Below are 21,284 nucleotides of genomic sequence, written 5' to 3' on the forward strand. Positions count from 1 at the left end.
TTTGTGAACAATTTTGTAATTATAGTCCTGTAGACGTAGACCCCATCGTTCAATCCGTGCTGGCATTTTAGCTCGGGGGATTTCCAAAAATTGTAAGGAGAGCTTGATGATCTGTGACAATAGTGAAGGGAGCGCCATAAAGAAATAAGTGAAAGTGTTCACATCCCCAGACGACTGCCAAGCTTTCTTTTTCAGGTTGTGAATACTTTCTTTCAGTGCTTGTTAAGCTTTTACTTGCATAAGAAATGATGTGGGGACTTTGATTGTCATCCTTGTATTGTGCTAAAATTGCACCCAGTCCCACGGGACTAGCATCCACAATCAGTTCGGTTCGAAGAGCTGGATCAAAATAGGCCATGGTGGTTGTTGAGCAGAGTTCGTTTTTGATTGTTTCAAAAGAGGCCTGACAGTCTTGGGACCATTGAAAAACGCAATTTTGTTTCGTAAGTTCCCTTAATGGAGTGCTGATTGTCGAAAAATTTGGAATATATCTAGCACAGTAACTTGCCATTCCAAGAAAAGAGCGTACTTCACTGGCATCCTTTGGAATTGAAGCTGCTCTGATGGATTCCACTTTCTTGGGATCAGGTCGTACTCCTTCCGCCGAGAAAATGTGACCATAGAACTCCAATGAATTTTTATCAAATTCACATTTTTCTTTGTTTAAAGTGAGTCCAGCAGAGAGCAGACATTCAAAGATAGCATATAGAGCACGATTATGTTCAGCTTGAGTTTTCCCAAAAACCAGTATGTCATCACTGTAATTAAAGGCATTTGGAATATGTTGAATTCCAGGGATTCAAGCTTCAGGAGGCTAATTTGCATATTCCAGGTGCCTTCTGGGAGAAGCGAAGTCTCCCTAAGCTAGAAGATCGTTGGGTACAGCCGGGACCAGCTGCTTCGAAAGCATCACCAAACCAGGGATTCAAGCTTCAGGAGGCTAATTTGCATATTCCAGGTGCCTTCTGGGAGAAGCGAAGTCTCCCTAAGCTAGAAGATCGTTGGGTACAGCCGGGACCAGCTGCTTCGAAAGCATCACCAAACCAGGGATTCAAGCTTCAGGAGGCTAATTTGCATATTCCAGGTGCCTTCTGGGAGAAGCGAAGTCTCCCTAAGCTAGAAGATCGTTGGGTACAGCCGGGACCAGCTGCTTCGAAAGCATCACCAAACCAGGGATTCAAGCTTCAGGAGGCTAATTTGCATATTCCAGGTGCCTTCTGGGAGAAGCGAAGTCTCCCTAAGCTAGAAGATCGTTGGGTACAGCCGGGACCAGCTGCTTCGAAAGCATCACCAAACCAGGGATTCAAGCTTCAGGAGGCTAATTTGCATATTCCAGGTGCCTTCTGGGAGAAGCGAAGTCTCCCTAAGCTAGAAGATCGTTGGGTACAGCCGGGACCAGCTGCTTCGAAAGCATCACCAAACCAGGGATTCAAGCTTCAGGAGGCTAATTTGCATATTCCAGGTGCCTTCTGGGAGAAGCGAAGTCTCCCTAAGCTAGAAGATCGTTGGGTACAGCCGGGACCAGCTGCTTCGAAAGCATCACCAAACCAGGGATTCAAGCTTCAGGAGGCTAATTTGCATATTCCAGGTGCCTTCTGGGAGAAGCGAAGTCTCCCTAAGCTAGAAGATCGTTGGGTACAGCCGGGACCAGCTGCTTCGAAAGCATCACCAAACCAGGGATTCAAGCTTCAGGAGGCTAATTTGCATATTCCAGGTGCCTTCTGGGAGAAGCGAAGTCTCCCTAAGCTAGAAGATCGTTGGGTACAGCCGGGACCAGCTGCTTCGAAAGCATCACCAAACCAGGGATTCAAGCTTCAGGAGGCTAATTTGCATATTCCAGGTGCCTTCTGGGAGAAGCGAAGTCTCCCTAAGCTAGAAGATCGTTGGGTACAGCCGGGACCAGCTGCTTCGAAAGCATCACCAAACCAGGGATTCAAGCTTCAGGAGGCTAATTTGCATATTCCAGGTGCCTTCTGGGAGAAGCGAAGTCTCCCTAAGCTAGAAGATCGTTGGGTACAGCCGGGACCAGCTGCTTCGAAAGCATCACCAAACCAGGGATTCAAGCTTCAGGAGGCTAATTTGCATATTCCAGGTGCCTTCTGGGAGAAGCGAAGTCTCCCTAAGCTAGAAGATCGTTTGGGTACAGCCGGGACCAGCTGCTTCGAAAGCATCACCAAACCAGGGATTCAAGCTTCAGGAGGCTAATTTGCATATTCCAGGTGCCTTCTGGGAGAAGCGAAGTCTCCCTAAGCTAGAAGATCGTTTGGGTACAGCCGGGACCAGCTGCTTCGAAAGCATCACCAAACCGCGCGCCGTAATTTTTGCCTGTAGGACATTATTGCAAGAGAGCTTGGCTGAGTAGATTACACAAGAAGGAAAACACACAGCAAGTCAGCAGGATCTAGGAGCAACATGGCAGATGTGACAACCTACATGGTGAGCTGCAGCATGTGCTACATGTTCACAGATCGACCAGAAGAAGAATCCAATTTCACCTGTCAGAAGTGTAGACTAGTGGCCCTTTTAGAAGAAAAGGTGCGGGGTCTGGAAGAAAGAATAGCAACTTTGAAACTCATCAAAGAGAATGAAGACTTTCTAGACAGAACAGAAGCATCTCTACTGGTCACAGAAGGTGCAAAAAGTATCAGAGAACCTCCAAAAGCAGATGAGTGGAAGCATGTGACCAAAAGAAGCAAGAAGACCATGGAGAAATCACCAACCACACAACTGAAGAACCGATATCAAATCTTTGTAGAGGATGAAGATGGCACACCTAAGAATGAAGCAATACCAGCAAGCAAAAAAGAAAAGGGCACACAGCAACAAGTGACAGCAAAAAGTACAGCCAAGAAGCAACGAAGAGTGGTGGTGGTGGGAGACTCACTACTGAGAGGCACAGAAGCAGCCATCTGCAGACCGGACATAACTGCAAGAGAAGTATGCTGCCTTCCAGGTGCGATGATCAAGGATGTGACCGATAGGATACCAAAGCTCTTCAGCTCCAAGGACGTCCACCCATTTCTTCTGATACATGTTGGCACCAATGACACGGCAAGGAAGGACCTACCGACAATCTGCAAGGACTTTGAAGAGTTGGGGAAGAAAGTAAAGGAACTGGATGCACAGGTAGTTTTTTCTTCTATCCTTCCAGTAGATGGGCATGGCACCAGGAGATGGAACAGGATCCTTGATGCAAACAACTGGCTAAGACGATGGTGCAGACAACAAGGATTTGGATTCCTGGACCACGGTGTGAATTACTGGTATGATGGACTCCTCGCCAGAGACGGACTACACCTCAACAAACCTGGGAAACACACATTCGCCAGAAGACTCGCTACACTCATCAGGAGGGCGTTAAACTAGAAGAAGAGGGGACGGGAAGAAAAACATTAGACTCGAACAAAGACGACCCAGGAAAACATACTCAGAAGGGAGGTAAGAACATTTCTAAAACAATCCACAGTGAGGAGATTGGAACAAAACAAAATCCTCTAAACTGCATGCTCGCAAACGCCAGAAGCCTGACAAACAAGATGGAAGAACTAGAAGCAGAAATATCTACAGGTAACTTTGACATAGTGGGAATAACCGAGACATGGTTAGATGAAAGCTATGACTGGGCAGTTAACTTACAGGGTTACAGTCTGTTTAGAAAGGATCGTAAAAATCGGAGAGGAGGAGGGGTTTGTCTCTATGTAAAGTCTTGTCTAAAGTCCACTTTAAGGGAGGATATTAGCGAAGGGAATGAGGATGTCGAGTCCATATGGGTTGAAATTCATGGAGGGAAAAATGGTAACAAAATTCTCATTGGGGTCTGTTACAAACCCCCAAATATAACAGAAAGCATGGAAAGTCTACTTCTAAAGCAGATAGATGAAGCTGCAACCCATAATGAGGTCCTGGTTATGGGGGACTTTAACTACCCGGATATTAACTGGGAAACAGAAACCTGTGAAACCCATAAAGGCAACAGGTTTCTGCTAATAACCAAGAAAAATTATCTTTCACAATTGGTGCAGAATCCAACCAGAGGAGCAGCACTTTTAGACCTAATACTATCTAATAGACCTGACAGAATAACAAATCTGCAGGTGGTTGGGCATTTAGGAAATAGCGACCACAATATTGTGCAGTTTCACCTGTCTTTCACTAGGGGGACTTGTCAGGGAGTCACAAAAACATTGAACTTTAGGAAGGCAAAGTTTGAACAGCTTAGAGATGCCCTTAATCTGGTAGACTGGGACAATATCCTCAGAAATGAGAATACAGATAATAAATGGGAAATGTTTAAGAACATCCTAAATAGGCAGTGTAAGCGGTTTATACCTTGTGGGAATAAAAGGACTAGAAATAGGAAAAACCCAATGTGGCTAAACAAAGAAGTAAGACAGGCAATTAACAGTAAAAAGAAAGCATTTGCACTACTAAAGCAGGATGGCACCATTGAAGCTCTAAAAAACTATAGGGAGAAAAATACTTTATCTAAAAAACTAATTAAAGCTGCCAAAAAGGAAACAGAGAAGCACATTGCTAAGGAGAGTAAAACTAATCCCAAACTGTTCTTCAACTATATCAATAGTAAAAGAATAAAAACTGAAAATGTAGGCCCCTTAAAAATAGTGAGGAAAGAATGGTTGTAGATGACGAGGAAAAAGCTAACATATTAAACACCTTCTTCTCCACGGTATTCACGGTGGAAAATGAAATGCTAGGTGAAATCCCAAGAAACAATGAAAACCCTATATTAAGAGTCACCAATCTAACCCAAGAAGAGGTGCGAAACCGGCTAAATAAGATTAAAATAGATAAATCTCCGGGTCCCGATGGCATACACCCACGAGTACTAAGAGAACTAAGTAATGTAATAGATAAACCATTATTTCTTATTTTTAGTGACTCTATAGCGACAGGGTCTGTTCCGCAGGACTGGCGCATAGCAAATGTGGTGCCAATATTCAAAAAGGGCTCTAAAAGTGAACCTGGAAATTATAGGCCAGTAAGTCTAACCTCTATTGTTGGTAAAATATTTGAAGGGTTTCTGAGGGATGTTATTCTGGATTATCTCAATGAGAATAACTGTTTAACTCCATATCAGCATGGGTTTATGAGAAATCGCTCCTGTCAAACCAATCTAATCAGTTTTTATGAAGAGGTAAGCTATAGACTGGACCACGGTGAGTCATTGGACGTGGTATATCTCGATTTTTCCAAAGCGTTTGATACCGTGCCGCACAAGAGGTTGGTACACAAAATGAGAATGCTTGGTCTGGGGGAAAATGTGTGTAAATGGGTTAGTAACTGGCTTAGTGATAGAAAGCAGAGGGTGGTTATAAATGGTATAGTCTCTAACTGGGTCGCTGTGACCAGTGGGGTACCGCAGGGGTCAGTATTGGGACCTGTTCTCTTCAACATATTCATTAATGATCTGGTAGAAGGTTTACACAGTAAAATATCGATATTTGCAGATGATACAAAACTATGTAAAGCAGTTAATACAAGAGAAGATAGTATTCTGCTACAGATGGATCTGGATAAGTTGGAAACTTGGGCTGAAAGGTGGCAGATGAGGTTTAACAATGATAAATGTAAGGTTATACACATGGGAAGAGGGAATCAATATCACCATTACACACTGAACGGGAAACCACTGGGTAAATCTGACAGGGAGAAGGACTTGGGGATCCTAGTTAATGATAAACTTACCTGGAGCAGCCAGTGCCAGGCAGCAGCTGCCAAGGCAAACAGGATCATGGGGTGCATTAAAAGAGGTCTGGATACACATGATGAGAGCATTATACTGCCTCTGTACAAATCCCTAGTTAGACCGCACATGGAGTACTGTGTCCAGTTTTGGGCACCGGTGCTCAGGAAGGATATAATGGAACTAGAGAGAGTACAAAGGAGGGCAACAAAATTAATAAAGGGGATGGGAGAACTACAATACCCAGATAGATTAGCGAAATTAGGATTATTTAGTCTAGAAAAAAGACGACTGAGGGGCGATCTAATAACCATGTATAAGTATATAAGGGGACAATACAAATATCTCGCTGAGGATCTGTTTATACCAAGGAAGGTGACGGGCACAAGGGGGCATTCTTTGCGTCTGGAGGAGAGAAGGTTTTTCCACCAACATAGAAGAGGATTCTTTACTGTTAGGGCAGTGAGAATCTGGAATTGCTTGCCTGAGGAGGTGGTGATGGCGAACTCAGTCGAGGGGTTCAAGAGAGGCCTGGATGTCTTCCTGGAGCAGAACAATATTGTATCATACAATTATTAGGTTCTGTAGAAGGACGTAGATCTGGGGATTTATTATGATGGAATATAGGCTGAACTGGATGGACAAATGTCTTTTTTCGGCCTTACTAACTATGTTACTATGTTACTATGTTACTATGAATGACGCTCCTTATCGTATCTTGAAAAATTTCTGCTGCTGAGCAGACCCCAAACGTCAATCTTTTGTATCTTCTGAGACCCACATGGGTGGAAAATGTTGTTAAGTATCTGGATTCTGGACTCAATTCTAATTGATGATAGCCCTTATTGAGGTCGAGCTTTGAAAAAACAGTTGCTCCATTTAATAAATGAATAATGTCATCAATTGTGGGTGAGATGTGTCTTTCCCTTTGAATAGCAGTGTTGGGCAGGCGCATGTCAACACACAGTCTTACCTGCTCTGGAGTCTTTGGTTTTGGAACTACCACAAGTGGAGAGACCCACGGAGTGGGACCAGAAACAGTTTCAATGACATCATCATCCATGAGTAATTGAAGTTCTTTTTCTACCTTCTTTCTCAGGTGAAATGGAATACGCCTGTGAGCCTGGGCTACTGGACGGACACTGTCATCCACATGAAGATGCACTTGAGAGTCCTTTAATTTTCCTAATCCACTAAATAGGGAGGGAAAACTATTCACCATGGCTTGTACATCCAGGTCCGCAGGGTCGGTTATGGTATGAACAATCTGGATGAGTCCTAGCTTCAAGGCAGTGTGATAGCTGAGAAGACAGCCTCCTGATCCTTGTAATGTGTGAAAAGTGGTTTTCTGCCTATTTTCTTTATAGCTAAGTTCAGCATCAAATTGTCCCATTGTAACTAGAGGTGTTTTTGATCCATATGGGAAGATTTTAGTCTGCACTTGCTGTAAGACTGGCTTTGTTTTCAACTGTTCATAAGTATTGCTGTCTATGATATCCACCAAAGCTCCTGTATCTATTGTAAAGGTGATATCCGTGTTGCAGATGGTGAGTGTAATACATGGAGACTGCACTGAGCCAGTGACAGAAGTTGTGAACACATAGTTCTCAGCCACAGACATTTCTCCTATATCCTGATTTACCATTTTTATATTTGCAGGCTTTGTAATTGGCAGAGGAGACTTGTTGGGCGCTGATTTGCAGACAACTGCAAAGTGGTTCCCTTTTCCACATTTACTGCAAGTTTGTCCTAGAGCTGGACATTTGCTCATGTGGTGAGGGAAATCTTGACCACATCTATAACATTTCTTCTGTTGCGGGGCCTGCTTGCCTTGTGCACTGTTATGTTTGAGATTATGCACATGTAAATTATCCCCATTCTCCATTGCAGTTGCCTGATGATCTGCTATCTCTATAGCACAGGCCATCTTGAGTAAATCATGCAGAGAGAGATCCTGCTGATAAAATACCCATGTGACCTGTTATATGTGGGGGAGACCACACAGCCCATACGCGACAGAATATCAAAACACAAGTCTACCATACGTTGCAGAAATCTTCTCTTGCCAATTCCTCTACATTTTGTCACTCGGGGCCACAACATTACCCAGCTGAGATTTCAGGTGATCGAGCACATACCCCCACCTAGACGTGGTGGCAATAGGATCGCCTCACTGAAACGCCGGGAGGCCTTCTGGATACACAACCTGGAAACTCTTAATCCAAAAGGCCTCAATAGAGACTATGATCTGGCGTCCTTCATATGATTATGTTGTAATATTTGCCATTTACTTCTCTGTCTGCTGGTTTGTTCTCCCCCCCCCCCCCCCACTTTTGTATTGCTACTGGTAACAGGTGCGCTGGTCTCTCACATGTAACTAAGTGATTAATTTCCATCCTGTTCACGGTCACAACTATTAAACATGTCTATACTCCAGTATAAGCTTTGAACCATATTTGAGGGTGTGTATATTATACTCCTTGTACAGGATATCTATTATGAATCTACTCCTTCAGCTCTAATTCTAAGAACTGTCTCTTTTTCTTATAGAGCCGACTATACTGATGTTGTAGGTGACTTCACCTGTACGTCACAACACCTCCTAAAGAGGCTAGCTCCACTGGATTGTTCCACTTCCACGTGCTGTCTTATAGATCTATCACTGGACTGCCGCATCCCCATAGACTCCACTACAGCGCTCTGGACGCTACAGGCACCTCCCCTCTGCAGGAACCTCCTCCTATGTCAGTCCATACCGGCCTCACAGCGTGGAACGCACACCGCTGTTCTAGTGACACGCACGGCCATACCATCCGGCGATGTCACTTCCGGTTTCGCAGTGTGCTCTCCCTACATCAGTTCATACTGGCCCCTCACAGAGTGGAACGCACACCGCAGTTCTAGTGACACGCACAGCCATACCACTGCCGGCGATGTCACTTCCGGTTTCACAGTGTGCTCTCCTGTTGCCCGGTGACACAATCCCAGCACCGCCTCTTGTCTATATAATGCGCGCACCTTTACCTCACACCAGACCAGCGGGGGATACCGCATCTGGACACCAGCACACACCACACCAGCCATATGAGATAATATATATACACCGTTCGCACTGACCGCCACTTGCCATGTTTCCTGCGCATGTATACCTAAGTATACATGCGTATAAGTATGTCTATTGTCTGTACAAGTCCCCTCTATAATTTGTAAAGCGCTGCGGAATATGTTGGCGCTATATAAATAAAAATTATTATTATTATAAGTGGTATACTAATGTTACTATAACTTATCTTTACCCCTAGTCCACTCTAATTGCCAAATTATTATCTGCGCAGTAACAGGTATGTTCTCATACTTCTCCCATACATCACTGAGTGCGCACTGACGCCATTAGCAACTTTATTTTGTCACCATAGACGCAGATCACGGTGTGCCTTCTGACATCATTGTCACCACTTCCAATAATCTTACTACTAGTACGGTATGTTCCATCTTGTTCCTTTCCTCTGCTGGCTCTCGTTTTACCATGCCTGATACTTATTGGGTCCCTTTCGGGTGGACACTATATTGTCGATTCCGTTTTTTTCCAATATTATTTCCCGCTATGGTTCTGACATTTTGTATTTTTGGATATACTTTCTTTTATGTTTTTTTCCTTTATGTATTTGTAAATATTACTTTTTTATATCCACGTCTGTAGTAACTATTATTATTATTATTTATTTATATAGCACCATTAATTCCATGGTGCTGTACATGAGAAAGGGGTTACATACAGGGTTATAGATATCGATTACAGTAAGCCGGTTTACAGTGACAGACTGGTACAGAGGGGAGAGGACCCTGTCCTTGCGGACTTACATTCTATGGGATAGTGGGGAAGAGACAGAAGGTAGGGACGAGGCGGCGGCTCTGGCGATGGCGAGGCGGCGGCTCTGGCGATGGCGAGGCGGCAGAATGGTTATTGCAGGCTGTAGGCTTTCTTGAAGAGATGGGTTTTCAGGTATCGTCTGAAGGAGCCGAGGGTGGTGGATAGTCGGACGTGTTGAGGCATGGAATTCCAGAGGATGGGGGATATTCAGGAGAAATCTTGGAGGCGATTGTGTGAGAAACGAATAAGTGTGGAGGAGAGTAGGAGGTCTTGGGAGGATCGGAGATTACGTGAGGGAAGATATTGGGAGATTAGTTCAGAGATATAGGGAGGGGACAGGTTGTGGATGGCTTTGTAGATCAGTGTTAGTAGTTTGAACTGGATTCGTTGGGGAATGGGGAGCCAGTGGAGGGATTTGCAGAGGGGAGAAGCAGGGGAGTAGCGAGGAGAGAGGTGGATTAGCCGGGCAGCAGAGTTGAGGACAGACTGGAGTGGTGCAAGAGAGGTAGCGGGGAGGCCACAGAGGAGGGTGTTGCAGTAGTCGAGGCGAGAGATGATGAGGGCATGCACAAGAGTTTTGGTAGATTGTGGGCTGAGGAAGGAACGGATTCTGGCAATATTTTTGAGTTGGAGGCGACAGGAGGTGGCAAGAGTTTGGACGTGCGGTTTGAAGGACAGGGCAGAGTCGAGAGTTACCCCGAGGCAGCGGATTTCAGGTGTGGGAGAGAGCGTGATGCCGTTTACCATAATAGATAGGTCAGGTAGGGGGGATACGTGAGATGGGGGAAAGATGATGAGTTCGGTTTTGTCTACATTGAGTTTTAGGAAGCGAGAGGTGAAGAAGGTGGATATGGCTGACAGACACTTTGGGATTCTGGACAGCAGAGAGGTGACATCTGGGCCAGAGAGGTAGATCTGAGTGTCGTCCGCATACAGGTGGTACTGGAAGCCGTGGGACTTTATGAGTTGTCCTAGGCCAAGAGTATAGATGGAAAAAAGTAGGGGCCCTAGGACAGAGCCCTGAGGGACTCCAACAGAGAGAGGGCGGGATGAGGAGGTGGTGTGGGAGTGGGAAACGCTAAATGTGCGGTCGGAAAGGTATGAGGCAATCCAGGACAGGGCAAGGTCTTTGATGCCAAGGGAAGAAAGAATCTGTAGCAGTAGGCAGTGATCGACTGTGTCGAAAGCAGAGGACAGGTCAAGAAGGAGGAGGATGAAGAACTGTCTGTTAGCTTTGGCTGTGAGTAAGTCATTAGTAATTTTTGTCAGGGCAGTTTCGGTGGAGTGGTGGGGGCGGAAGCCAGATTGGACGTTGTCAAGGAGAGAGTTAGATGAGAGGTGGGAGGAAATTTGAGCATGGACATGCTGCTCAAGGAGTTTTGAATCAAACGGGAGCAGTGATATGGGGCGGTAGCTGGGCATAGCAGTTGGGTCAAGGTTAGTTTTTTTGAGGATGGGTGTGATGGTGGCATGTTTGAAGGCCGAGGGGAAGGTACCAGAAGATAGCGATAGGTTGAAGAGATGGGTTAGGGCTGGAATGAGCATGTTAGTGAGGTTGGGGAGCAGGTGGGAAGGGATGGGGTCAAGCGCACAGGTGGTGAGGTGCAATTTGGAGGAGAGGCGAGTAAGCTCTCCTTCAGTGATGTTGGAGAGGGAGGTTATTAGGGAAGGGCAGAGGTCTGGTATATGGAGTGGTTGGGGTGATGGATCTGTAAAGGTTAGCCTTGTTTGGTCGATCTTGTTTTTGAAGTAGGTGGCAAAGTCCTCGGAGGAGATGAGGGGAGTTGGAGGTGGCAGTGGTGGGCGGAGGAGGGAGGTAAATGTGCTCAATAGTTGTTTTGGGTTGTAGGATAGTGAAGATACAAGGTTAGTGAAATAGGTCTGTTTAGCGGAGGTGAGGGCAAATTTGAAGTCAAATGTAGCTTGTTTGAAAGCAGTGAAGTCGTCTGGCAGACGTGTTTTCTTCCAACGCCGCTCCGCAACCCTGGATGCTTGTCGAAGTTTTTTTGTAAGATTGTTATGCCAAGGTTGCCTATTGGTTCGTTGCACTGTGCCATGCATGAGAGGGGCGACTGAGTCTATGGCTGATGTGAGGGTGGAGTTATAGAAAGCGGTGGCACTGTCCATGTCATGGAGTGAAGATATGGAGGACAGGGGTAGGAGAGAGTCTGAGTCTGTGAATGTCTAGGTGTGCGAGGTTTCTGCGAGGATGTGGTAATGGCTGGACATGGGGGGCAGGTGAGGAGGACAAGGATGAGAAGGTGAGTAGATGGTGGTCCGATAGGGGGAAGGCAGAGGTTGTGAGATTAGATAAGGAACAGAGGCGGGTGAAGATGAGGTCTAGTGTATGTCCGTCTGTGTGGGTGGCTGTGGAGGACCACTGAGTGAGTCCAAAGGATGAAGTAAGGGCCAGGAGCTGGAGGCTGCTGGCTGGCGGGTGTCAGCAGGGATATTAAAGTCGCCCATGATGATGGTGGGGCTGTCAGCAGAGAGAAAGTGAAGGAGCCAGGTGGAGAATTGGTCGATGAAGGCAGTGGCTGAGCCCGATGGTCGGTATATGACAGCCATTTGGAGATTGGAGGGAGAGTAGATACGGACAGAGTGAACCTCGAAAGAAGGGAGGATAAGGGAGGGTGGGGGTTGGATAGGGTTGAAGGAACAGTTATTAGAAAGAAGGATACCCACTCCTCCACCATGTCTGTTGCCAGAGCGAGGAGTGTGGGTAAATTGGAGGCCACCGTAGCTCGGTGCTGCAGGCAAGGCCGTGTCAGGGGACGTCAGCCAGGTCTCAGTGAGGGCCAGGAAGGAAAGGTTGCGGGAAGTAAAGAGATTGTGGATCACATGGAGCTTGTTGCAGACAGAGCGGGCATTCCAAAGTGCCCCAGAGAGAGGAAGCAGGGGGGTGGGGGTCAGTGGCACAGATTTTAAGTGTGAGGGGTTGCGATAGATTCTCATAGTGTGAGAAGGCTGGGGGTGAGGATTAGAGATGAATGAGGCGGGGTGGGGGGGGGTAGGATTGGGGGATGTTTCGCCAGCAGTAAGAATAAGCAGAGAAAGAAGCAGGTGGGCGAAGGAGAGTGATTGGCTTATATTATATTTTGGTGGTAGAGGTCAGAGGTTAGGGAGCAGGTCTGCAGATGAAGCGAGGTGGGGGTAAGAAAGAGGGGGAGATAGTTATGTGGTTTGAGGGTGCAAGGGTATGGGGTTAGCAAAGGAGAGTGAGGATTAGTGGAGAAAAAACAGTGGGGGAAATGTGAGCATGGTTAAAGAGCAGGGGAGAAAAGGAAAGGCAAGTAAACTCAGAAGACAGTGTTTAGTCTTACCGTCTGGCCGATTTCTGGACTCTTTCTGGTATATTTCAGATGACACACTTAAAATATGTCACTTGAAATTATGTCACATCTGACTGAAGTCAAATCTGACCCACACCATGCAACTTATACCATTCAAATGACCAAGAAATTAGGCCAGGTGAGACAGGGAGGGGAGGAAGGAGGTGGAGAATAGTCCACAGTAGGAGACAATTAGCGGATTGCAGTTAATACAACATTTCTCTACCAAAAATGAAGACAGAGGCAGGATAACATCAAAAGATGGGGCTAGGTGTGAGGAGCACAGACATGTCAATATGCAGTCAGAAAATTTCAGAATGATACAGGAATTCAAGTCAGGGAAAAAGAATCAAAGTACAACTTAGAAGAACATGGGATTCAGGGGTGCTGTGGGTATTCCAGGATAGGGGATAGTTCAGACGTACCACTTAGAACAGAGGGAGAGAAGAACATGGGATTCAGGGGTGCAGTGGGTATTCCAGGATGAAGGTCCTGACATAGGACCGAAACGTTTTGGGTACTACAATTAAAAATTCTCACGAGCATTAAGTTGAGTGCCAGGTTCTTTCTTTTCAATTTCACATAGTGTGGGAACCTACCTTGGCACCATTGATAGTAGCACACGCCTCTACCTTCTGCACCAATGCTTAAAACATGGTGCTGTAGAAGTGAGTTTCTTGTTTTACTGTAGGTTTAACCAATGTTTTCACCAAAAGTAAAATGTGCTCATGTTATAATTTCAGACCATAAGAGGACAAATTAAGACATCTTTTTACAAATCCGACAGACTTCTCTTCTGCAGAGTTTCTCCAATCTATTGTAATAATTGGTGTCAATGAAATATATGGGAGTGATGGTGTAATATTACTTGTTTCAAAGTCCTGTGTCTTGAAACACTAAAATGCTAAGTCAATGTTACATTGTATTCTTACAATGTGACCTGTTGTGTTTAAGGTGACAGTAAGGTGCTGAATGGTCTACTGACATAATGGGGTATTTTTATTGTCTAATTATTTGACTGTGCAAACATAGACAACACAATTTTAATATTTGGGCAAATTTATCATAGTGGTGCATAATGTATGATTCGGTGTATTTTACATAGTCTATTAACTGCTTTATTTTGTGCCAGAAATTGGAGCCAAAATGTTGGTGCATTTTTAAATGTTGAATGCTAGATCATGCTCTGTTCTAATCAAAGCACACTCCTCTGTGGTGAGACCATGCACTCCTTATCAGACACAGCATAGAAAGTGACTAAAACCTATAATCAATATTGTGCAAGTTATGAAAGACTGTTGTTTGTGCATGTTACACCATAACTCAGCTTGATGAATATGATAAATAGTGTGTTGCAAGAACAACTTAATAAATATGTATGAAATGTGATGAGCACATTATAATATATTTGATATTGAAGTTCTTTTTGGCGCTATTGGAAACAAAGCTTGTTTGTTGGCAACATCTGAAACTGCCTGGTTGTGTTGTAACTATGTTTATTGATCTCCACTTTCTAATACAACTGAAAACCAGTTAGCATTATGATTAACACTCTGCGGAGTGCTACCTGTAGATTAGAACAGGGAGATCCTTTTTCTGCCAAGGGCCATTTAGACAATTATAATATCATTTGCTGGCCATACAAAATTATCAATCTAAAAATTAGCCCACTATATTTGGTCAAACATTTAATTAACTCACCCCTAATGAAATGGCTGAAAACTGCATCTCTTTGGAGAGGCATGTGATGTTAGGTGGTATTGATGATGTTGCTACTCGCAACTGTTTTCCATGTTTCCGTCACTCTTGCTCGCAAACAGCTCTTTGCTATCTTAAGTTTTGAAAAGAACTGCCAGAAGCAGTAAGTTGTTCTGAACACAGATGTATTCACTGTGTGCACAATTATCAAGCAAGTGAGTATTTTGACCATATCATTTTTATGCATATTTCCAAGAGGTATAAAGTTGAATACTTATTTGATAAAGCTATGACGCAATCTGGCATCAACAACCATACATGTCTTCAGACCTCTGGTTGTCATGCCGATGCACTGCTGACCCCGGATCATGTGACGGGGGTCAGCAGTGCGCGTACTTCCGGCCGCACGGCTGGGAGTTCTTGTTAAATGCCGCTGTCAGAGTCTGACAGTGGCATTTAACTAGTTGATAGGCGCGAACGGATTGAGATTCTGCCACGCCTACTGTGGGCACATGTCAGCTGTTTTGAAACAGCTGACATGTCCCAGCTTTGAAGTGGGCTCACTGCCGGAGCCCACTTCAAAGTGGGAGATGCGACATGCGCCGTACTAGTACGGCGCATGTCGCAAAGGGGTTAAATATACAGGTTTAAGGTTTATTAACCTTTCAGATTGACTGACAGCGCTGTATTTTTTCAATAATAAAAGTAATCAGCGAAAATACAAATTGCCTAATAATTGTGCACACAGCATTTCAGTGCTTGTATCCTTGAAATGGGAAATTCATCATTGCTCATGTAACAGATAGTGGGAGGTCTGCTGTATACACCACATAGGAGACACCAAAACTGTTGTAAACATCACATAGGAGACACCACAAACGTTATATACATCACATAGAAGACACTAGGACTAAAATTCAATCCTGACGTTTGAATGCACACAGGCCCATGCCGACTCCGTCTCCTTTCTCAGATTGCGGTCTCTATTAAAATTACCCTGTCTGCAGGAAATCAATATTCACTACTACCTATATTTCCAACAACGCCACTATATCAGATTTAACAATAATAATATTGCAATATAACAGACAAATAACACCAGCATATACAGTAGCGATAATACTGCCATGCTGGTTATTAACCCCTTTACCCTCGAGGGTGGTTTGCACATTAATGACCGGGCTAATTTTTACAATTCTGACCACTGTCCCTTTATGAGGTTATAACTCTGGAACGCTTAACGGATCCTGGTGATTCTGACATTGTTTTCTCATGACATATTGCACTTCATGTCAGTGGTAACATTTCTTTGATATGAATTGCGTTTATTTGTGAAAAAAATGGAAATTTGGAAAAAATTTAGAAAATTTCGCAGTTTTCCAACTTTGAATTTTCATGCCCTTAAATCACACAGATATGTCACACACAAAACTTAATAAGTAACATTTCCCACATGTCTACTTTACATCAACACAATTTTGGAACCAAATTTTTTTTTTTGTTAGGGAGTTATAAGGGATAAAAGTTGACCAGCAATTTCTCATTTAACAGGAGAAATTGGACCACAAAAGTTGTCCAATTTGTCCTGAGTACGCGGATACCCCATATGTGGGGGTAAACCACTGTTTGAGCGCATGGCAGAGCTTGGAAGGGATGGAGTACCGTATTACTTTTTCAACGCAGAATTGGCTGGAATTGAGATCGGTCGCGTTTGGAGAGCCCCTGATATGCCTAAACAGTGGAAACCCCCCAATTCTAACTCCAACCCTAACCCAACACACCCCTAACCCTAACCATAACCACACCCCTAACCTGAACACACCCCTAACCATAATCCCAACCCTAACCCTAATCCCAGCCGTAAACGTAATCCAAACCCTAACCTCAACTTTAGCCCCAAGCCTAGCCGTAACTTTAGCCCCAACCCTAACCTTAGCCCTAACCCTAATGGGAAAATGGAAATAAATACATTTTTGTTATTTTAATATTTTTCCCTAACTAAGGGGGTGATGAAGGGGGTTTGATTTACTATTTATAGCGGGTTTTTATATCGGGTTTTTATGTTTGGCAGCTGTCACATGCTAAAAGACGCTTTTTATTGCAAAAAATTGTTTTTGCAACACCACATTTGAAGAGCTATAATTTTTCCATATTTTGGCCCACAGAGTCATGTGAGGTCTTGTTTTTTGCGGGACGAGTTGACGTTTTTATTTGTACCTTTTTCGGGCACGTGATATTTTTTGATCGCTTTTTACTACGATTTTTGTGAGACAGAATGAACAAAAAACAGCAATTCATGAATTTCTTTTTGGTAGGGCGTTTATACCGTTCCGCGTGTGGTAAAATTGACAATAAAGCAGTTTTATTCTTTGGTTCAGTACGATTACAGCGATACTTCATTTATACTTTTTATGTTTTGGCGCTTTTATACAATAAAAACTATTTTATATAAAAAAATAATTTTTTGCATCGCTTTATTCTGAGAGCTATAACTTTATTTTTCCGCTGATGGTGCTGTATGGCGGCTCGTTTTTGCAGGACAAGTTGACGTTTTCAGCGGTGCCATGTTTATTTATATCTGTCTTTTTGATCGCGTGTTATTCCACTTTTGTTCAGCGGTTTGATGATAAAACATTTATTTACATAAAGAAATGTATTTATTGGAACAATATTTAATTTTTTCTTTATTTAGGAATTTAAAAAAATATATTTTTACACAGTATAATTTTTTTATTTTACTTTTTTTCATTGTCCCAGGGTGGGACATCACTATATAGTGTCAGATCGCAGATCTGACACTTTGCACAAGCACTATATCAGATCAGCGATCTGACAGGCAGTGAAGGAGGCCTCTCAGGTTCTGCTCTCATCAGGCACTGAGAACGTCACCTCTCTGCAGGACCCCACGGCCATCTTGGATCCGGGGGCCTGCAGGGAGACCGGAGGAGACCCTCGGAACGCAATCACATTGCGTTGTTCTGAGGGTCTCAGGGAAGCACGCAGGGAGCCCCCTCCCCTGCGAGATGCTTCCCTATGCCAATGGAACGCTGCGATCTTGTTTGATCGCAGTGTTACAAGGGTTAAAGAGCAGGGGAGTGGTCCGTGACCGCTCCTGGCACATAATGCCGGGTGTCAGCTGTGATAATTAGCTGACACCCGGACGCGATTGTCCACACTCCTCCGGTGAGCGCGGCTGATCTCGTATGACATACTATCCCGTCGATGGTCATACGGGCCCAAGTCACCTCAATGGGATAGTACATCTGATGTCAGAAAGGGGTTAAAGAAGCACTCTCATCTATATTTTTTATTAAATGTGTGTAAACTGTATAAGCATGTAGTGTAGTGTGAGTGTATTAATATACTCACCTACTGCCACCTTCTCCATGATCCAGCGCCGTTCTGCTCCACTTTTCAGTGTCATTACTGCAATTCCGACTAGCTGGCTAAATATATGTGTGACTTGGAAGTGGCTTTTACAATGTAAGCCTAAGGAGCATCAGAACGAGGCTCCATTGGCTTACATTATAAAAGCCATTTCTGGGTTACGCATAGATTTAGCCAGTCAGAATTACGGTAACAGCACTGAGAAGCAGAGCATAATGGCTTGTAGGTGAGTAGAGCAATACATTCACACTACTCACCATACACATATTTAATAAAAAAAATATATAAACGAGAGTGCTTCTTGAACTAAGATCTCTGTACTAGAACTGCTACTACCACCAAACAGTAAACATACAATGGTAATATCAGTCCTAAACCAGTGATCTGCAGACCATATATGTGTGCACTGTGCAGGTTTTCACCAGTGATGTTCTTGCTAATTGTTGTCATTAATGTTCCCTTTTTTTTGGTCAAGACCACCATGACCTCTTCTTCCATACATAACTTGTCCCTGCAAAAAGTAACAGAGAAATCTTTACACAAACCATATAGTGCTATAACCAGTGCCACAGACTAATAATTCCCCCTCTGTAATATTACCCTCCTTTTGTGCCCCACACAATAACAGTGCACCCTCTGTGTCCATACATGGAAATAATGTTCCCTATGTACTTTCTCATAGTAATAATGCTTCTCTGTGCCTTCTCACAGTTACAGTACGGGTCATCATTATTGGCACCCATGAAGTTAAAGAACATAATGTGGAATATCTCCTGAAAAAATAATAATCAAGTGAAACAGTTTTTTTGTATAGAGCACTAGTGTTAAATACAAAAGAGCAAATGATAAACAATAATGTAAACAAAAAAACAATGGGAGGAGAAATAGAAAAACCTAAAGCTTGAGGTGACACTGGTATTGGCACCCTTAACATTAAATTAATATGGAAACACTTTCACTCGCCTGTGGTAAATCACAAATGAAAATCACCTGTGATTAATTCTTGGTGCCCATGTGACTCAAATTTACCATTGAATGATGACTTCAGTGTTTTAAAAAGCCACCTAGTAGGCCCTGTTCCTTTGTCACAATTGAGAAGACAAAGGAACTCTCTGAGGACATCAGAACTGCTATTATTATCAAAGACAAGACTTCCAAAGGGGTATAAGGCCATCTCTAAAAACCTTGGTATCCCAGTTTGAACAGTGCGCAATGTTAACAATGCAAGCGTGGACCCATCAAGAACCTCCATGGACTTGAGGGAAAGAGGAAAATTTACAAGAGATTGCAGCGCCCCAGAGATCTGGTCGTTGCAGTATGACACTCTGCCGCTAAGGGGAGTGATGGTACGTCTGATGGCACTGAAGGAATTCTACTGACCAGGTATCACCAGCACACATTACACTTCACACTCCGGCCACTAGGGGGAGAAAAAGGCTTTATTTATTGGGCCACTCCTCACACTGGTAAAACTAGGGGTTGGATAGGAAGTTAGTCAGAAGCTGATTGGGTTGGATTCAGGCAACATCCCGTGGCAGGGGGTGTTGCAGGGAGAAGATTCAAGGGGGTGCCTGTCAGGCGTGGGAACCTGGCAGGTACCTAGCGAACAGAACAGAACGTTACAGAACCGCGCCTGCACTACCTTGCGGCGGTATCCTAAGAAAGAGACATGAAGCAAAGGATATTGTGGAACAGTGAGAAACGAGATCAAGCACAAAGGAGAGCCAGTAGGAGTCATGCCCCGAGAACGGCAACATCCTACTGAGGCGCGTAGCCGGTGGCCGGAACACCGAGGAAGTAACTGACTCTATGCCTTACTTCAAACTCCGCAGGACAGTTAATTATAGATTGGCTGTCTACCTTAAATTTCCTACGAAGACATAGGGGGCAACGCGTGGAGAGGGGCATCTCTAGGGTCCCGGAAGAGCTCCGAGCCTTCCCGTCATACGGGTGCGTCCTAGCCATAACATACCTGGGGGATGAGAAACTAGTAACATCTGGAACGAAATAGAAAGAAAGAGAAAGAACTAGAAAGAACGAATGAACGAACTAGAACAGAAGTTGTGAGGACTATACCGAATGCTCAGCAGGGAAGCACTACAACACACAGGCGCTATTGGTAGGCAACAATTTCCACCTGTAAAGGGAACTCTGGATGTGCCATCGGACCGGCCGGTCTCCGACAGCTCTGTTAATCGTGCTCTGGATTGAGGATCCTGAAGTCTTCAGTAAAGAGGTAAAGAGACTGCAACCCTGTGTCCTCGTTATTGCCTGCACCTCACACCATCACCATCCACCTTACTGGGAAGCCCTGGGGACATACTTCACCTGTGGGAAGGTTTACCATCTAGCTGCCATCACATCACCCCAGTGGACCCCAAGCAGCGTCGGTCACCCTGACCGAACACCACAGGTGGCGTCACGAAACCTTGACAGACTCCTATCACCTTTTATTGGGCGCCCCTTAGCAGGGTCACGGACCGGGTCCAGCCACCGTGACATCCCCAGAACTGAGCCAGCAGAGGACTGGTACCGAGTAACCCACGGCCCTGCGTCTGGGGGCGATCCAAGATGATTTCAAAAGTTGGTGCAAATGGTGGAAAAAACACCATGTCAAACATCCAAAGACCTGAAGGCCAACTTCGAACAGTCTGGGGTCATGTTTTCCACAAGTGCCATACGCCACACAATAAAGCAAGCAGAGCTTTATGGATGAAGGCCAAGGAAGAAACCTTTGGACTTACTCAGTGGTCCTCCACAGCCATCCACACAGACGGACATAGACTAGACCTCATCTTCACCTGCCTCTGTTCCCTATCTTATCTCACAACCTCTTCCTTCCCCCTCTGAACACCATCTACTAACCTTCTCCTCCTTGTCCTGCTCACCCGCCCCCATGTTCAGTCACTAGCACATCCTCGCAGAAACCTTGCACATCTAGACATTTACAGACTCTCAGACTCTTCTACCTCTGTCCTCCATATCTTGACTCCATGACAATGACAGCGCCATCACTTTCTATAACGCTACCCTCACATCAGCCATAGACTCAGTCGCCCCTCTCATGCATGGCAAAGTGCGACCAATCAATAGGCAACCCTGGCATAACAATCTCACCCAAAAACTTCGACAAGCATCCAGGGTCGCAGAGCGGCGTTGGAAGAAAATACGCCTGCCGCCTCACCACCACCTGAGCTGCTGCACCCCTGACCTTCTGTCTCTTCCCCATTATTCCATAGAATGTAAGTCCACAAGGACAGGGTCCTCTCCCCCTGTACCAGTCTGTCATCGT

The sequence above is a fragment of the Ranitomeya imitator genome, chromosome 1 (genome assembly GCF_032444005.1).
Source record: "Ranitomeya imitator isolate aRanImi1 chromosome 1, aRanImi1.pri, whole genome shotgun sequence".
Classification (NCBI taxonomy): domain Eukaryota; kingdom Metazoa; phylum Chordata; class Amphibia; order Anura; family Dendrobatidae; genus Ranitomeya; species Ranitomeya imitator.